The sequence below is a fragment of the Macaca nemestrina genome, chromosome 1 (assembly GCF_043159975.1).
Source record: "Macaca nemestrina isolate mMacNem1 chromosome 1, mMacNem.hap1, whole genome shotgun sequence".
Classification (NCBI taxonomy): Eukaryota; Metazoa; Chordata; class Mammalia; order Primates; family Cercopithecidae; genus Macaca; species Macaca nemestrina.
The window spans coordinates 10,733,665-10,754,176 of NC_092125.1; the positions used below are offsets into that span (position 1 = coordinate 10,733,665).

At 34.5% G+C, this 20,512-nt stretch overlaps 1 long non-coding RNA gene across 1 annotated transcript; it reads right to left on the reverse strand.

The window, feature by feature from the left end:
• Positions 1 to 415: 415 nt before the first annotated feature.
• Positions 416 to 3,637, reverse strand: LOC139356426 (uncharacterized). Its single transcript, XR_011608319.1, has 2 exons — positions 3,414 to 3,637; positions 416 to 725 (listed from the first exon to the last, which is right to left on the reverse strand). It is a non-coding gene; the product is annotated as an uncharacterized lncRNA (long non-coding RNA).
• Between the last annotated feature and the right edge of the window lie 16,875 nt (positions 3,638 to 20,512).

Genomic DNA, 20,512 nt, shown 5'->3' on the forward strand with positions numbered 1-20,512 from the left:
AAAGATAGTGCCGTGAATTGAAAGCCTTTGCAATATAAGCAGAAATATAAAACACAGAAACAAGTACAAAATGAGAAAACATATCCAAAGTTGGCAGTCCAGTGCCAATAATGCCTAGGTAAAAGACACAGAAGAATAGGGAGAGGATAATTAGAAAAACACGACATTGCAATAAGAAAACAACCATTGCTATAGAAAAGAGAATTCAATTCAATTTAATTTATACATATAGGTACACTAAATGGAAGACACTGAACGAGGTACTAGGGTTGCTGCAATAAACTCTATTCCTACAGTAACCGATATAAAGAAAACAGTGGGAACCTGTCATCATTTTGGTTCCACAAACATTTTTGCTTTAACGATGAATCAACAGTGGGTGGTAAGGAGAAATAAGACAGATAAGATAGGAAGCTCAATCTAGAACATATACTTGACATTTTAAATGCACACATGTGACTGTAGAGAAGATGAAATTGATTGGCCTGGAAATACATTGAAAAGTTGTGTCATTAGAAGGACACTGAGCCAGGAGGGGCACAGTGGAGTCTGCAGTCAGGGCTCTGTCAGTATTCAATGATCACTCTCTCTGTCACATTGGCCATATGGCAAGTCAAATTAGGCTTTCAGGATGCCAGGGCGACATGTCTGTAATGGTATGTTGTATTCCAGTATTTCACACCTAATGCACTTCTTTTCATAAAACAGGGTGGCCACCCTTGATTCTGTAGAAGGAAAAAATGAAAGAACAATGGTAAGAGTCCAAAATTATAAGAAAAGTATTTCTTCTCCATGCTACCACTACAATGCTCTTGGTTTCTCATTATACAATGAAGTTACACAATTTAGTAATGGGAAAACAGATAGGAAATGCACATTTCACAACACAGCAAGACAATGCTTTTCACAGATGGCTGAGCACTGCAGGAACGTGGAAGGGATCCAGATCTACTTCACTTCCATACCTCAGCCCTTCACCTCCAGACATGCGGGGTGACAGAATCAAGACGTAACGCGATTTGTAAATTAAACGTTGGCGCATCACAACACCACGGTCAAGCTCTCAGCATCAAAAAAATCAGCTTTGAAAGAGACAAGGCAAATTCACACACAGTGGCCCTGGTATCTGGCCTGTGCTGATGTGTTGGAAACAACTTTTTGGCTCCCTGAAATATTTTAACACAGGCATATACTTAAATAAATTATAATAAGGCAAATGTCATCATGCCAAAGCATCAAAATGCTAAGACAGTAGGTTACTTTACTTAGTGAATAGAGTCTAAGTGGCATTTGGTGCAAAGTGGATCCAGAATATTGATAAAGTACAGTTCTCAAGCCAAAAGTTATATGTTTGTGCCTGTCTACACTTTATGTAACTTGTTAATGAAAGAACCAGAGGGTACATTAAGGGGAATATTCAACAACATTTGAAAAAATTGAGATCTATGTAGTCATTTGTATAAGGGATGTGTAAACGAAATTGCTAAATTAGTTAGAAGACTGGTTGACTTTTTACAGGTGGTGAAATCACAGTGTTTTATACATTTCTGCAGATTAAATTCTAACCTTGACTATGGACTGTTGGCCAAATTAACTGTCACAACAAATATCAGATGACGCACAAACAGACTTACCGGAACATGCAGGAACTTTATAAAAAACATACATTGTTATCCTCGTTTTATCTTTTACAAGTCTGAAATACATTTTTGTGTCACAAGGAAAACCCCCCGATTGTATTCATTTCCTTTTTTCCACCATTTGTTTCTTGATAGCGCAGGCGCAGCCTCAGGCTCAGTTAAATGCACCCACTAGGTTCCAAAAACGATGGCAACCTTCGAGGAAATCTAGTCACCCCCTTTATGTTACTCATATGAAAACTTACAGCTCACATGGAAACAGAAAGAAAGTTTTCATGAAAGTTTCTTTCATAAAGGAAGTTCATGAAAGAAAGGCTTAACATCTTACCCAGCCATATACCCTTTCAGAAGCAGGAACGGAACTGGACACCAGGGATTCTGACTTTGTTTCAGGACTCTTCCTAACACAACATCCATATCTTTATAAAAGTTTTAAACTGTTGTATGCATTTCAGGAGCTTTATGCATTTTGTATAGTATTACCCGTGGGGGCGGGGTAAGAAGTTTTACAATGGAGTTTTCACTACATGATTCTCACATTTGCATTATTTCTGTGCTTTTTAGTTTCCGTCTTAACTAAGTTTTAAATGCGAGAATGTAAGGGTTAAGCAGGTAAAGCTCTCATTCTCATTTCTACTATGTGTGGCAGGTGATTAAACTGTGGACAATGGTTCCCCAGGCAAAGGTGCCCTCGATGATCTACTATTCAGGGTCCTAATAATTTGGCATTCCAAGCACAACACAGCTAAAACAAAGACTGAAACACTGGGAGCCATAAAACTGCTAGTATAATTAGGGACATCTAATTTGGGGGAAGAAAATCGAGACCCAATGGCTCTAACAGTGAGTCGTCTGTTAGCGTTCCCAAGCTCTGAACTGCAGCTTTGAGGAAGGAAAACAAATATCCTCATTTTGCATGTTAAGTTCCAAATCTAATGTGTTTCTGGTTCTGCATTTTAACATCTATATGCTCTGTGAAAAATATTCAATGGATTATTTTCCCAAGTTTTATCATATGATGCGGCTTCAACGTCTTATATTAAATCAGTTCTAAACAAATGATTTTCCTCATACAAAATAAAAGTTGACACATATTAAACAAATGATAATGAGGGTTTCAGGCCATAAATATCAAAGCATTTTTCAAACTTAAAAACAAAATTTGACATTATGGAATGTCTATATTTTCATGTTTTGTTTTGTCTGGGGGGAGGAAAAAATGGCATAATACTGAAAGTAAACTCATCTTTATTTTATCTGTTGAATGAACCATTGAATATAAATGGTTACTAAAGTCTGCTTTTTTAATAGTAATGTAATAGAAGGAAAATGAGTAATTCTAGAATCTTGAAACTGGAGAAAATAATTGGAAGAAGCCAAGAAGTAACTATAAATGAAATCCTAAATCTCACTCGCATCCTCTAGATTGTTAGCAATCATTTATGCATAAAAATTCAATTTCCCTTTGCCATTTCCTTTTTATCAGCTAATAATAAACGTGTGCACTGGATGGATGTAATTAACTTTCCTATAGACAATACGATGTAGAAGTCTATCTAATTATTTGGGTCTAGATTACTTTAAATAACCAACCTGACTCTAAGTAAGCATAAACACAAAGCTCTGTCTACTACAACTAATAATACATGTTGAAAATAAGGTATGGACAGCATCATCATTATAATAATAATTATCCCCGTAAAATAAAATATTTTAACAATAGCTCCCTATAACTTCGGCAGTTTTTAACTATTTAGAATTTCTGCTACTCACAGGGATGCAGGATGTTGTTCATGGGTAAAACAGTCAGACACTGCTCGAAGCGATGGGACATAATTAGATCTTTGTGTGTCTGGTCTTATAGACTAGTGAGAAATGTAACATCTGGTGTTCATCAGTTATAACAACTGCTTCCATTCTAGTGTTTTTATTGAAAACAACAACACATTGTACATGGCCTTGAGTCCAAAGCACGGACACCTTTATGTTGGAATGTAAATCCGTGGAATCTAAAAGAATCCAGCTCATAAAGGCAGAGAACAGAATGGTGGTTACCTGAGGCTGAGGGTGGGGAGAATAGGGAAGTGTTACTCAAAGCACACAAAGTTTCAGAAAGGATGAATAAATGGTAAGTAGGTGAGGTGGAAGGTATGTTAATTAGCTTGGGCCAGTTCTTCCACATTATCTGCATGTATCAAAGCATCACTTGGTATCCCATAAATATATAGAATTATAATTTGTCAATATTTAATAAGATAAAATTTAGAAAAATGAAGGAATAAGAAACACAACGCTGTACCAGACAAACAGGAAAGGAATGGATCTTCTCTTTTTTGGCATTAATCAGAATGATGCCTCATTTCCTGTTAATAGCCTAACAAAATCCCAAGGATGCAAGTCTCCTTGGACTATATACTTTTACTGGGGTTCTGCAATCTCATGGTAATGCTCTCATTCACTCAGTAATGCCACAGATATTTATGGAGCACACACCATAGGCCAACACTGAATGAGAAAGGGAAAGTTCCAGTTCTTTCTGGGTTGGCATTCTAGTGTGAGAGATAGGCAGTAAATAAGGAAATATAACTGAAGGAAGTGGTGAGTGCTAAGAAGAAAAATGAAGCAGGTAAACTGATATGAAGCTACCCACCCGAATGGAGGAAATGTTATTTTACATGGTGTCCTCATGGAAGACCAGTCTGAGGAAACAATATATAAACAGAGACAGAATTAAAATAAAAGAATAAACTAGATATTGATCTGACGGAAGAAAGTTCAGGCAGTGAGAGCAGCCAGCGCAAAAGCAAGGAAGTGTTAGAGGAACCAACAGGTAGCCCACAAGGCTGGGCAAGAGCTCACATGTGGCATAAGATGTCTGGAATTTAGGAAAGGACAATTTTATGTAGAATTTATAAGCTATGTGCAGAGTGTGGATTTTTTTTCCCCAAATATGCTGGCAAGCCTTTGGAGAGTTTTGAAAAAGCAAATGATGTAGTTTGATTTAAATTTTTGAAAGATTACTCTGCTGCTGTGTATGAAAAGGAATATAGAAGAGAACAGAAGAATGGATGCAAATGCGAATGTTATTAGGTAAGAATAATGGTAAATTATTAAAATTTTGGCAATGAAGTTAATGAGATCTAGTTGAATGCTGAATATATTTGAAAGGTAGAGCTCCTGAGATTTGCTGATAAATTTAATGTCAGGTGGTAAGTGGGGAAGTTGAAACAACAGTAGACCTGTTTTTGTTGTTGTTGTTTTTTATTTGTTTGTTTTTGTGGGAGGGGCGTGTTGATTAACTGGGTAGCTGCTGGTGCCATTTAATGAGATAGGGCTGGCCATGGCAATCTTGACGAAGGGGTAAACGAACTTCTGATGGTGATGGATTAGCTGTGGGTATCTTAAAAAAATGTATCAGTTGAGATTCTGAGTAGGTGATATTCTGAACTGTCCAGCAGAATTTGGTGCAATGAGAGAAATGAGCAATAGAGTATTCATTAGGCACATGGGGTAATTAAATGCACTTTATTCACCTATTTATTTTTATTTTTTGTAGAGATGGGGTCTCACTATGTTGAGGTCACTATGATGGAGTCTCCCTATGTTGAAGCTTGTCTCAAACTCGTGGCCTGAAGCAAGCCTCTTGCCTCAGTCCCTCAAAGTGTTGGGATTACAGGCATGAGCTACTGTGCCCAGCCTTAAATGCACTTTAAATGTGATTCATGTGTGACTCAGGAACTTCACTTTAAATATGTTTAATTTTAATTATTTCGAATCAAATTAGATCCATGTGGTTAGTGGCTACATCGGACACCTACATTTTAGAGGAATGGAGAGGCGAGGGACTCAGAAAGGTAGGAGGAAAGTTGGGTGTAAGGTGACACATTTGGAGACATTTTTTGTCCAAAGGGAAAAGAGAAATTTGGAAGAAATTAGAGGTATATGGGGACCACATGTGAAATCACAATTATTGGTAGACATTGCACTATTTTATTATTTAACAGAAATGATCCACCAGCAAAGGGAGAAAAAAAACAACTAACTCTGATTATGCTGATGGTGAACAAATGAACTAGTTCTTTTCTCTTCTTACTTGTTCTGATTTTCTTAGTGAAATAATCTCTCTAGGCCAGGCACAGTGGCTCATGCCTGTAATCCTAAAATTTGGGGAGGCCAAGGATGGAGGATTGATTGAGGCCAGAAGTTGGAGACCAGCCTGCGCAACAAAGTGAGACCCTGTCACTACGAACAAAAAAAAAAAAAAAAAAGAAAAATCTTTCTGAGGGATGAAAGGTGGAGCTTTGATCTCCACTAAATCTTTTACACTTCTAACTCTACCTCAGCCTCAATTTCCAAAGAACCCAACACTCCAGGGTTAGTACCAGGAGTGTCCAAGAAAGCAAGTGGTAAGTCGGACAGGGTTTGGGAGGGTGTGTGTCTAGTAAAGAAGGTCCTATCCTGTAGTAGTAGGCTGTGCCTTACCAGACCCACACCTTCAAGTACCAGGAGTGTCCAAGAAAGCAAGTGGTAAGTCGGACAGGGTTTGGGAGGGAATCATTTGCTGTGTGTCTAGTAAAGAAGGTCCTATCCTGTAGTAGTAGGCTGTGCCTTACCAGACCCACACCTTCAAGTCTTTGAAACTGATGTTCTCATTGTAAAAATACCTTTGATGATGCACAGTAGTCCCCCATATCTCTCATCTGCAATTTGACTTTCCATGGTTTCAGTTACCCATGGTCAAGTATAGTCTGAAAATACTAAATGGAAAATTCCAGAAATAAACCATTCCTAAGTTTTAAATTCCACTCTGTTCTGACTTGCATGACGAAATCTCTCACTGTCCTGCTTTGTCCTTCCCAGGATGCGAATTACCTCTGTCCGGTGGATCCACTCTCTAGATGCTACCCTCCTCTTAGTTACTTAGCAGTTCTCTTGGTTCTCAGATTGAAAGAAAACAGTATACGCCAGGGCTGGTCCTATCCAAGGTTTCAGGCACCACCTGGGGCCTTGGAACATATTTCCCACGAGGAAGGGGAGATCACTGTAAATTGTTTTATCTTACTATTAGGTGACCTAAGCATAATGTTACAGATGACCACCCTTTCCTTAAAATATTATTGATTTTTTTGTCTTAATGTCACCTCCTTTTCTTGTTCTTTCTGATACTCCCTTGTTCTCCACTCCATCCAACTTTTGCATGACGTTACTCTTCAAGGACTGATCGTAGGCCCTTGTTTTAGTGAGTCCTCTAACTTCATGATTGTATCATGCCGTTTTCCACTAAGTAGCAAGATCCATGTTTTTTAAAATGTGAATAAGACCGTAAAATTGTCCCAATCAAGGCCTCACTTCAAAAAGTAAATTGAAATATTTTTCCAACCTAGAACAGCTTGACAGCACACCCGACTAGCCTAATAATCCCTCAGAGTGTGCCTCTCTTCCTCACCCACTTTGTGTTTCTTTCTATTGTTTGAGTTTGCCATGCTTTTGTATAGTTCAGGGTCTTTGTCCATGATATTTACATTGCCTATAATTTCCTTCTCTCCAAATTACATATCAACCTGTTATTTGCCTATCAATTTATTAGTCCCTTAAATGTTACTTGTTAATATGAATATTTACTTGTTAATATGAATATTAACTTGTTAATATGAAAATTGTAATATGAAAATGGTAATATGGAACATTTTATTTCCTCTACAGCCTTTATATTTTGTAATTATTTCATTTGCTTGACTCTGAGTTATTTCTGTCTCCAAACAAAAACAACAATGCAAACCTCATGAAAACAAACATTTGTTTCCTATTAAATCCCTCACCTACCACAAAAAATTATTTTAATATAAATTAATGAAGTTAATTTATATTAAAATAATGCATTAATAAATTTATGCATGAATACATAAATTATAACCAATTTTCTCCTTGGCCCATGATGTTTAAAGTGGGGTTATCAATACTTACCTAATTTGTTTGTTAAGAAGCTTAGAGGAAATATATACAAAGGACCTGTCACAGTGTCTGCTGTGTAGTGGTGTCCAAAATATGGCAGATACATTTTTTAAAATTAGAATTGCCAGATTTCCATTTGGCTATCCCTTTCTCTTGCAAGAGAGAGGACTGTTCTCCTTTTTTTCTTTTGCCTGTTAAACCTCCACTTCTAAACTCAAAAATAAATTATCACTGTCATCAATTTTGCAGATAAGTGCAATTTATGGCAAATACAATTAGCAATTGAAAAGAATAAAAAATCGTAAATGACTGGGCATGGTGGCTCACGCTTGTAATCCCAGCACGTTGGGAGGCCGAGGTGGGCAGATCAGGAGACCAGGAATTCAAGAACAGCCTGGCCAATATGGTGAAACCCCGTCTCTACTAAAAGTACAAAAATTAGCTAGGCATGGTGGTGCACGCCTATAATCCCAGCTACTAGGGAGGCCGAGGCAGAAGAATTGCTTGAACCCAGGAGGGGGAGGTTTCCGTGAGCCAAGACCATACCACTGCACTTCAGCCTGGGCGACAGAGCAAGACTCTATCTCAAAAAAAAAAAAAAAAAAAAAAAAAAAAAAAAAAAAATTATAAAAAATCTACATTAAATAAACTCCAGTATTTATTTATTTATTAGATTCATTCAGGCCAGAGTCAAAGGGAAGGTTATTTATTGTCCCCAAATGACCAGCAATGAAACTTTAAGGGAAATCCTAAGTAAAGTCAAGCCTAACCTTGTCACTGGGAAAAACGAGAGCAGAGACTGTAGACAAACTTTAACAGTTTTTCTTTAGTCTGTGTATCTATAGACACAGCTGCTTAAGGAAACCAGGTGGCCTGAATGCCACAAACTGCCTAACTCTCCGGACCCCATGCCAAATATCAGACATCCAAACCTACTAGACATTGGTGCACACCAGAGCAGGTGACCTTGTTATTGTTGGATCATTAACATATTATTGTAATACCAAAAAGGTCTTCCCCAAGAGAAGATTGCTGCCATTTTGTGTACATATGATGTATGAAGAAGCATGTCATTAACTGTAACTGAATGTCTGGAACTCCACCCTGTACATGCTTACATTCCTACCTGAACCTGCATCCAACTCTTCAAAACTCCCATACTTCCCACTGCCCGGGTAGAAGGTGCCTTTGGAGCACAAGCTCCTCTTCGTTCTTTGGCCACTGAATAAAATCTGATTGCCTTTCCAACTGAATGTTCTTTGTGGTCAATACAAAGTAGGAAAGGACCAGAGTTTACTGATGAAAACTTTTCTCCTTTAAGTTTTTAAAAATACTGGTTTGCAAAAGTGAGGACACTCATTCTCCAGGACTTCTCTCTCTATTTTTTTTCTCTGATCCCTGTAAGAATTGGCATGTGCCCATCATCACATGAATAATCTCTCTGAATAAGAAGGCACCTCAATCTGCCTTCTTAATCAGAGGATTATGGCTGATAGTACTGGGCAGCAAGAGCAGGTAAAAGTGACACCCTCGGAGAAGGGTCTTAGAAGATACTCTGAATGAAAATCAAGACAGATTTGCATTTTGTAAAAGCCTAACATAATGGGTCTTGGTTTATGTTTTTTTTCTCCCCCACTCTTTATTTGTAAGAGGAAGCATGCCTAATATTCAATAGTGATTCTTCTAGATGTACAGTTGACCCTTAAACAACATGGATTTGAACTGTGCAGGTTCATTTATATGGAGATTTTTTTCAATAAAACTTCTAAATGTGCCCGTGTCTCCTCCCTCCCCTTCCACTTCCACTTCGGCCACCCCTGAGATAGCAAAACCAACTCCTCCTTTTCCTCCTCCTCTTTAGCCTACTTAATGTGAAGACAGCAAGGATGAAGATGTATATGAAGACACACTTCCATGTAATGAATTGTAAATATATTTTCTCTTCCTTATGATTTTCTTAATAATATTTTCTTTTTCTCTAGCTCACTTTCTTATAATAATATAACACATATAACATGCAAACTTGTGTTAATTGACTGTTTATGTTATTAGTAAGGCTTCTGGTCAACAGTAGGCTATTAGTAGTTAAGTTTTTGGGGAGTCAAAGAGTATACATGAATTTTCTACTGCATGGGAGTTGGAGCACCTAACCTTCACATTGTTCAATAGTCAACTGTATGTCCATATAGTAACATATCGATATACATCTATACAGTAACATATCTACTAGTGCCATGGCTGTTCTGGTCAAGAAATAGCTTTCTGTCACTCAAATACTCTCTCAGACATTGGCACTATCAAGCATTTTCGAGTATGTGAGTCAGTTTACCAAGAGAAACAAATGATCTCTGATCAACTTACACAAAACTGATGCCAGATGTTCAGCTAACCAGAGAGTAACTAGGCAATTTAATGCTTGCTTTCTACAGTAGAAAAACAAATTTCTTCCTTGACTCTAGTAAAGATAAGTTGCCTCTCTTGACCAGTAAATATTTCAGTTGCAGCTTTGTAGCATAGAAATGCTTTTCCCTTAGCAGCATTGTGATGAGGCTTTGTTCCCTGGGCAATCTTTTCTGTCGCTGAGGAAGCACCCCATGAAGCCTGATTAATGTTGAAATGAACCAGTTCCAACTGAATTTATTTCCATTGTACCACTTACAATAGTTTCAAATTATCTTTTTTCATACACACTCCTTCTCCCATAGGATTCTGTGGAATAGAGTAAGCAGTGTGGGCAAGTTCAAAAATGCTTATCTGCTAAGAAATGTTTTCTTGCCTGAAACGTCTCTGTAGCAATGCTTGCTGAAAACGCTGTTAATAAAACAATTCAGCAACCTTGGTATTTACTCATGTATTTGCTGGCAAATATCAGTATTTCTTGGTAAGAATGGAAAATTACATTTCTTAAGTTTTAACAGTCTTGTTGGGGGGTTAAATTAAAAACTATTTGCCTGACAGACTATAAAATACCTTCAAGTAATACATTTGCTTAATATCAAGCATCTGATCCTTCTCACATAATAAAAGTTGACTCCAATATGCATGCTATTGAAATACAGCTTACGGAAGCAGCAAAGCTAATGTAAAGGACATATAAGATGTTCAAAATAAAATTATTTCTGTATATTTATTATGGAGAGTATTTTTTGCAAGTCAAGAACCTAACATAATCTAATTGTATGTTTATCAATGTTATTCCAGTTCTAGTTTATTAAAGTATAGTATTCAAGCTCTCTTACTTTCCTAATTCTGGACATGGCCTGAAATCATGTGAAAAAAAAAAATGGAATAATGGTCTGGGATTTGTTTTTCTTTTCTGATAGATAACAGTGCTAACATATATTGAATATATGACGTTAATAAATATTTTTTATCTGACAGAAAGAATCAGGCCAAAACAAAAGGTAAAGTGATTTTAGATTTGCTAAGAGGAAATATGATTCTTTCAGTGAGACACAAAAGAAAGATAAGTAAATAATTAATACATTCACAAGCAAATAGAAGATAAATTGATTACTTATATCACTAAAGAGCTCTGAATTACATGTGGAGGTGCTAATTCACTTCTTAAGAGGATTCTAGACAGACTTTTGATTTTGTCTGTTTTCAGAACAACCAAATTTTATGTTAGAAAATGTTGATTTAGCTCTTGAGAACTTCCTTCATTGGTTATTCAAATGCATATGCTTAGTTTAAATTAAAATATCAAACTATGTATCTAATGTTCATTAGCTTTTCTTTGAACTAAAATAGTGCACATTTCTCCAGAGGACTTGAAAATAATGTGTTCTAGAAAAGGATATGCTCTCAGTCTATGGTTTATATTTATTTTTATATTCGTCTTCCATATAATATAATATAATATAAATGAGTTTATTAATCTTGCTATAAGGATCACGGTCTATTCATTAGTAATGTCCAGATTTAAGGGACTAGCAATTTTGGCATGTTTGCTTAGCTCTCATGTCTGAGCTTAGATGGGAAAGGAAAGTAGGCTCTTAACACATCAGCATAGAAAACTGTGAATTTTAATTTATTGGGATTAACATACACAAGTTAATTTTCACTCTCTTGGTTACTATTGTAGAGAAATCAAAGCTCAAGATTTGGAAAGGAGCTACTTAGTTTTCTTTTCTGTCTCACTGAAAGAATCATATTTCCTCTAAGGAACAAGCTTAGCTCGCATGTCTGAGCACATGCTTAATGTGCTGAGTAAACAGAAGATAAATTGATTACTTATATCCCCAAAGAGCTCTGAATTATGTGTGGAGGTGCTAATTCACTTGAGAGGATTCTAGGCAGACTTTTGATTTTGTGTGTTTTCAGAACAACCAAATTTTATGTTAGAAAATGTTGATTCAGCTCTTGAGAACTTCTAATAATAAATTCCAAAGTTTCATTATTATAAGATGTGTCTTATCTTTGATCTTTCTTACTCATCAACTCTAGGTATTATCTAATCTTCTTGGGACAGTAATGCACTTGTTATCTCAATGCCTGGAACAAATATTGGCTCATAGAGGCAAATCTGTACAATTAAATTTGAGAGAAAAAAGATTAGTACATTTTCCTTTAACACTCAAATGCCAAGGCAGAGAAGCAACAGGCACCATCTTGTCTTCTTGAAGTAATCTGTACTAGTCAGGTTCTTCCTTCTTCATATCCTTTTCCTGATCTGCTTAATGGAAAGGAATGGGACTTTCCTTTGACTTTCTAAAATAATATGTACATAGTTTTACACACATGTAATATCTTCAAGTAAGCCTACTTCCTTCATTGGTTATGAAAATGCATATGCTTACTTTAAATTAAAATACCAAACTAGGTATCTAATGTTCATTAGCTTTTCTTTGAACTAAAATGGTGCAGATTCCTCCAGAATACTTGAAAATAATGTGTTCTAGAATAGGATATGCTCTCAGTCTATGGTTTATATTTATTCTTATGTTCCTCTTCAATATAATATAATATAATATAATATAATATAATATAATATAACATAAATAGGTTTATTAACCTTGGTATAAGGATCACGGTCTATTCATTAGTAATGTCCAGATTTAAGGGACTAGCAATTTTGGCATGTTTGCTTAGCTCTCATGTCTGAGCTTAGATGGGAAAGGAAAGTAGGCTCTTAACACATCAGCATAGAAAACTGTGAATTTTAATTTATTGGGATTGACATACACAAGTTAATTTTCGTTCTGTTGGTTACTATCGTAGAGAAATCAAAGCTCAAGACTGGGAAAGGAGCTACTTTCCCTCAGCACATTAAGCTTCTTAAGCAAATACACACTTGGCTACAATGAATGCTATCCATTTAAGGAAATGTGAAAACAGGGCTTTAGAGTTTTATTTTTAAAATGCAACCTATTATATATTGTTAATGTTTAGTAATTATCAAAGAATATTTGGTATGCTAGGTAGTTGGTATTTCAACACACTTTTCTATTTGTAGAAATATATGTAAGCCTATCTCTTTAAAGATTGTTTTTCCATTTGTTATTCCTCAGGATTTCATACATCATTTGATCTCATTCTGTATTGAGATAAAGTATTTTTATAGAGCACAAAAATTGTGGGTTGCATTTTAAAAGATTATCTCAAATATTTTCAAATTGAATTTTCAAAGTAAGAATGGGGAAGATATGAGTCACAAGCTTCAGTAATGGAAGTAACTTCATCAAATATTCTTATTTGACACCGGCATGAAAGGTGCCTGTCTCCGGTCACATAGTCAATTATTGCTCATCTGCATTACCACCATCAAAATCAGAGTCATGGAAGTTTCCAGCTGATAAAATTCATTTTCTTCTACTATTTTTATGTATGTTTCTCAATTATCTGAACCAAAGTTCACTTCACATTGCTTCTAATTCAGCAAATATTTAAATGGATTTTTACATACCATATATAGGATTCCACAGCTTTATATAATGCTGGTACTTTAATACTCCAGCAGAATTTTTAAAATTTGATGGCTTCCTATTGTTTTCAAACAAATCCTTCAGGGTAAAAATATAAATAGACGCAAAAGGGGATGGAGATTACTGACAAATGAGCTAAAGAGAGCAAACACCAAGGCCACTGTAGTAAATAGTTTGGGTTATTTTAATAGTTTGTACACATAATTCCATTTGGAAACTCCCTGCAAACCTGCTCTCAGGTTGCAGACTGCAATAAGCAGCCTGAATTTCAATAACAGTAAATATGCAGCGGGGCCAAAATGTGATAAATAATCTAATATTTTTGAATGTTAAATTTAGTTTTTGATTCCCATTGGAATGCATCAAAATTTGTCTAATATCAGAGAGAAAACCGGAAGTAAACCTTGGAGGCCTCATTTATTCACTGGTAGTAGCAATTGGATAGCAGTTTCCTGATAATACATTTGCATAAATTATTAGGTGCCTCTCTCAGGTTCACAGAAGGTGACTTGGAGGATTTTGTTGCAATGGCTGTAACATGGCCCAGATCTTGGACTCACCCAGTTCTGATTTTAAGATACATGTCTCTGTCTTTAAATATTTATCCTTTGAAAACTATCAGTTTTACAGAAGAGATGTGTTGGAAGAGATTTATTGATGTGATTAAAAGGTTCCTCACTAAATCAAAGGCTGCACCACATTTTACTATCCGGTTTCCTTGGAGTCACATGGTATTTTACAAATAATTTATTCTCATTTTTAGAAATGCATCTTAAGGATTTCAAAGTGCACCAATACTATCCTTGGTTTTGAATAGATATGTACGTACCTAGATTTTCCATAGTTTATGTTCTACATGACATACAGTGACATTATATATGATTGAGATATGGGCAAGGAAATGGTAATCAGCAATTTGGAAATCCACAGTCTAGAGAATTACAAGTATTTTTTTTGCTTATTTTGAAATTATGTGATTAAATGATAAAGTGAACATAAGCCTCAGTGGAGTATAGCCATGGTATGTATACTTGAAGAGTTTTTATATGACATTTCTTTAAATTTGAAAGAACTTTCAGGCTTGCACTTACTAAATAAATACAGCTCTAAAATGGAATTATGGTCTTGAAATTAGAATACTAAAAATGCATGAGTGACTTATTCATGAAAAATAACTGCATAATAAGGCATCCATGCATTCTAATATCCAAATATTCTTTCTCAAATATTCAGCTTCTGCAAAATCTTCTCAATGATTAAATATCCATGTTTTAAAAGCTTTTACAGAGGCAGTGTGAGACACTGAATGAGAATTGCGAGCTGGTTGAACATTCCTCTGTCTTGATTGTCATTGAATAATATTTACACTGAGAATTCATATTGTCAGTGACTTGAAATAAAAGAGCCTCTTGGAGCATTTTTCTTTTTAGTCATAGTTTTCTAAGCAATTAAAAATGAGTTAGAAGCTGCATTATAAATGGAAATTCAGAGAAGTTTTAGAATCATACGTTGCAATGCATTATACATTTCATAACAGTAATAAGTTCATTTATATGAATAAGGATGAATACAAGACTAACACAGAGATATATTGCAAAGAATAGTTAGTGTATTATGATTTTGCATTTTATTGCAGAATAATGAATATTTGTTTCTACATTTGTTTACCTCATTTTTAGCTAACTTAAAAGCTCACACAACATGTACTTTTTGCATGCAAAACATTTTCACTGCATTCCATATTTAAGTTTACAAAACAATTTTTAAAAGTCTAGGTAGTTAGGGTATGCTACTTAGGATACTAATAATATATTGTGTCAAAGCCTTAGACCACTTTGACTTCTAAAGCTATAAATCTGTCCAAAGTTTCTAAGAACTTCTTAAAGTACAATAACAAATTCTATAAGCATAGAATTTGATGATAGAATTTATTGAACCAGTTTGAATACATATTTTATGTAAAAAACGTTCCTTTTACTTTCATTTTATATTGTTATGATTGTTAACAACAGGATGAATTATTATATAATTGAAATTTCTTATTCACATTATAAAATAAAAATGGATGCCCTTCACATGTACATAGCTGAGTATTTTATTTATCACAAAACACACTAGATTCATTTATTCAACAAACATAAACACTATTGAGAATGTGCTAAATGTCGATCATTGACTTGATCATCGGGAAAAAAATAGTGTCCTCACAAATCTCAGAATTCTCTTCAGAAATATTATTTTCTATCAGAAAATAAGAAAGCCATGTGCCTTAAGTATCATCTTTGTATTAGTCCATTCTCACACTGCTAATAAAGACATACCCGAGACTGGGTAATTTAGAATGAAAAAGAAGTTTAATGGAATCACAGTTTCACACGGCTAGGGAGGCTTTGCAATCATGGCGGAAGTCATGTCTTACATGGTGGCAGGCAAGAGAGCTTGTGCAGGGGAACTCCCATTTATAAAACCAGATCTCAAGAGACTTATACATTGCCATGAGAACAGTATGGGGGAAACTGCCTGCCATGATTCAATTATCTCCATCTGGCCCCACCCTTGGCAAGTGGAGATTATTACAATTCAACCTGAAATTTGAGTGGGGACACAGCCAAACCATATTCATCATCATAATGAAATATTCACAATCTTATTGAAAAATCATTAGTAAAAATATATTAAAGACTGATTGAAAGCAAAGAGGAATCCATTTTCCTAGCTGAAACTGATCTGCATTATTTTCCTTTTGTTTTGTTTTGTTTACAGATTTCTCACTGAGAAACTCCACATTTATTTGTGGACTAATGGAGTTATTTTGTATCACCCCACTAGAATATAAGCACATAATAGGTCCATGATACATATTTGTGGGATAAAAGAAAGAAGCTATCAATCAAAACATAGCTTGCTTATCAAGGCCTGAGGTCATAACCTGAGAGACACAAACTCAACTGAAAACATATGATAAAGGCAATCTTCTCTCATGGTTATTGTTTTCCTAATAGTTACTTTATAGATTTTATTGGCCACTATTTTCTATTTGAAACATTGTTATTTTTGAAGTCCACATATTTTTAACATTTTAAAAGAAACATTTTTAAAAAATCTGTGGGAATTGCCAGGGGAGAATATTGAACCTCGCAATTTTTTGAAGACGGTGCATTTAAACTGTGAAAATACGATTACAGCAGTATGATGGGACAGTGTCAAAACAGCAAGTCAATACTATTTATCAATCAATCAATCAATCTATCTATCATCTATCTATCTATCTATCTATCTATCTATCTATCTATCTACATGAGTGTATAATTTAGTAGTATTGTTGACAATCTGATGGATTACTGTATAGGTAATTAAGATAAAGAGATTGACTATGTTTGAGATATAATCATTTTGATTAAAATGTGGGGTATCACTGTTGCCCACAAAATTTAGGATTAGTCCCAATTAAAATAGTCACATCTTATATATTTCTCATCACAAATGTACAGATTATATTACTATTATAACCCAAGAAAATAAAGGACAAAAACTGACCCGACTCTACCAAAGTCGGTTGGTAGATTTTAGGCTCACCCTCCACCTCCAGTCATCATCTCAGTAATTACATAAATTTAAACATACAAAAGGTGAAAGGAACTTTTTTATTCATTAGAACATAAAAAGAGGCAGGGTCACAATTTAATAAGGAACACTTACTTTAGTCCTACATGTTATCGGATTCCCAGTTCAAATGTTTAATTAGACATATGTATTTAAATATATTCAACTCTCCGAAACAACCCCATACTTTAAATTTCTAAAGAACTCATTTTCTCAATAATCAATAAATTCTTAATTTATGCTATATTTTATTGGTATGAATAACTTAATGAAATTACTAAGTTTACACATGTAGCCTTGTATTTTTTACCCTGTCAAACTCAAAAACATTTTTTGTAATATTGGGGCTGAAATGCCTTTTGTAGCTCACTCCAATCTTTAAAAGAATCAAAGTGAGAAAATATAGCACAAAAATGTAAAATTAAATCATATAACCAGATTACCCCACAAAGCAAATCCACATTTCACAGTTTTTCTATTTGCTTCGGTCCATTTCCAGTGGGGCTAAGGAAGAAAGGTTATCTTATTTTGAAGAAGGTTGGGGAGAACTTGTGCCTTGGATTGTTTGGTAAATCAATGGAAATTACTAAAATTCCCAACCTACTTCTTCTATGAAAATCTCATTTTAGCGTAAATGGAAATGCTATATATTACTCCCATAAAACGTATAATTCCAGATAGCTGAGTCTTACAGTTAATAATTAAAGCTTATTTAATTTGTAGTGGGAAAACTTTGTAATATATTGTGAAATTTCCAACATTCTGTTGGCACTTATCATGTTTGCCCAGCAGTCTTTTTGCTGCAGAATGTACATAACTATTGGCACTGTTTCAGATATATTCAATTCACTAAACATATGGCTGATAAATACTGTATCATGCTTTTAGAGATAGGGACCCTCGGCAGATGAAGCTGCAAAATCTGAGGTAGCCTCAAGCATATAACTGCTCCTTGATTTCTTTTCACCAGGAAAACCTGTCTTATTATTACTGTACTAAATGAATATTTTATTTTTCTGGCAGCCTCCAATGATAGCCAGACTATCTGTTTCTGGTCAAGGTAAAGTCACCCTTCTTCTTGTCGTCTCCTACATGTGATTATATTTTATATCTTATTCAAGACCAATCCACCTGAGAATTTCTCTTTTGAACACTAAGTCAGGGCTGTGGTTTCCAACCTAGATTATGGTTACCATTTACCTGTGGAATTTTTCAAAATGTGTATGTACCAGTTCCGTAACAGACCACAGATTCAGAATATTTAGATAGTTCAATTTTTAAAAAGGATTTAATGAAATGTTTTTGCTATGTGTTATGTAAGTTTTCCCTTATATTTATATTATATAAATAATTTTGAGATGATTTCTTAGTTATTTTTCTTTTGAAATAAAATCAACACCATATAAACTATAAATTGATTTATGCTCATAAATCATAATCATACATGCATTACCAATTCTACAGATTGACTACTTTATGTATTAATGGCACACCAACATAATAACACAGGAATCTTAATTATCAAACAAGTTACTTCTCATTTTACTAATTCAGATGGTGAGAAAAAGACATCTGTTGTTTGCTGGAAACATGAAGAATTCATGTGTTAATGTAGAATAATTTTTACATTTAAGATTGTGCATCATAGTCGATGCAAGTCCTTAGGAACGCCTGACAGTGGAAGTATTAATGTGACGAGGCATTACACAGATTACAGGTTTTACTTGAATGTATATTTTACAACTTGCATTTTATACTTTCACTGATGCTCTATGGTAGAAAAATAAGTAATGGCCCGTTTTAACTGCTCTTTACAGTTTAGAGACAAAATTACCTAGAAACTATGAGAATGGAAGAAACTGGCTATGGCACCCACTACTCATGCTTTGAGGCAGTATTCATAAATTTCATTAGAATCAGCTGTCATTTCAGCCCATTAAGTGAATTTAAGGGACTTAGAGATCAGTGCAATCAGGCAAATGTTCTGGATTGTGTAAGCAAAATAAAAATGCAATAAAAATAATTTTAAATAACTTATTGAAATGTTCATATTGGCCACAAAAACTTTTTATCAACTTCTTGAGGATGTGTAAATACATTGGCTATAACTAAGACACAGAGATAATATTACTCATTTAAATTCATTAACTTCCTACGTCCATTTTAATAACTTCCCCATAAATAATATCTAGAGCTACTCTTTCATCCAACAAAATTATTTACTTAAAATTAATTTCATTTTTTCTTTTTAGAAACAAACACATTATGACAAAACCTGAACAGCAGTCATATCTGAATTCCTCTTAGATTGTAAGACCTCAACTTGTCATCATTTAAACATTGTGAAATCCAATAATTAGGAAGCATAGACTTTGCCTCTTATTTTATTTGTACCCACATTGTCATTTGGTGTAATCTGCAGGTGAGGTTCATATTAGATATTCGAGGCAAGAATTTGAGATTTATAAATATAATTTTTTAATATTTAAATAAATTAGCTTGATTTCAATGACTAAACTTAGATAAATTTAAAGCAAACAAATGTTAGAATATTGAAAGAAAAAAACAAAATAGAAAAAAGATTAAGTCAGAGTAGGGGTTGTAATAACCTTATTGTATATACATATAATATATATAAGTAATATATATAATGTATAGATAGATCCTACTCACTGTTAATATACCAAACGGAGTACTAGTGTTATGTGATAACAGCAGATGATAGAATTTTCTTTATCCTAAACAAATTATTTTTGTTTTAATGCCCCTGAGGAAATATAAACATATGTATACAGAACTTGTAGATGTATATATGTTCTACACGTGGAATAGCACCGCCTAATAAGACATAGAGTGACACTTTATCAATAGCTGAAACCTTTCCTCAGAATTCACAGTAGAAGTTCAATGTGCTCGCCACAGAAAACAGACATACCCTTTTCCTAGTCTAAGAATGCCTTCCTTAAATCTCAAACTAACCTTGGGTCTTAACAAAGTATTGGGAGGAAAAGTGAAAAGCATTCTCACCAGCTCGGTAAGAACAGGTAGAGAAGACCATGTACGATAGCTCAGGGTGTAATGTGTGGCACTAAGAAATGAGAAAACTGATGTTCACATGAGTATATTATTCAAAATAATACAGCACAAAATATTGTCATGACAAAATGATGTGTATTGAGGATTTAGGAGTTAGAATCAATGTATCAGGGATATCAAGGATTTAGTATACAAAGAATGCCACATTTTGAGGCTTTATTCATTTATTGCTTGTATTCAATACAATTGTTAATTACTATTTTGCTTTAGTTAACAATTCGGTTATTTAGACTGCAAATAATTAAAAATTATTTTATGACATTTTATGTTCTAGTGCTGTCTATTCATGATTAG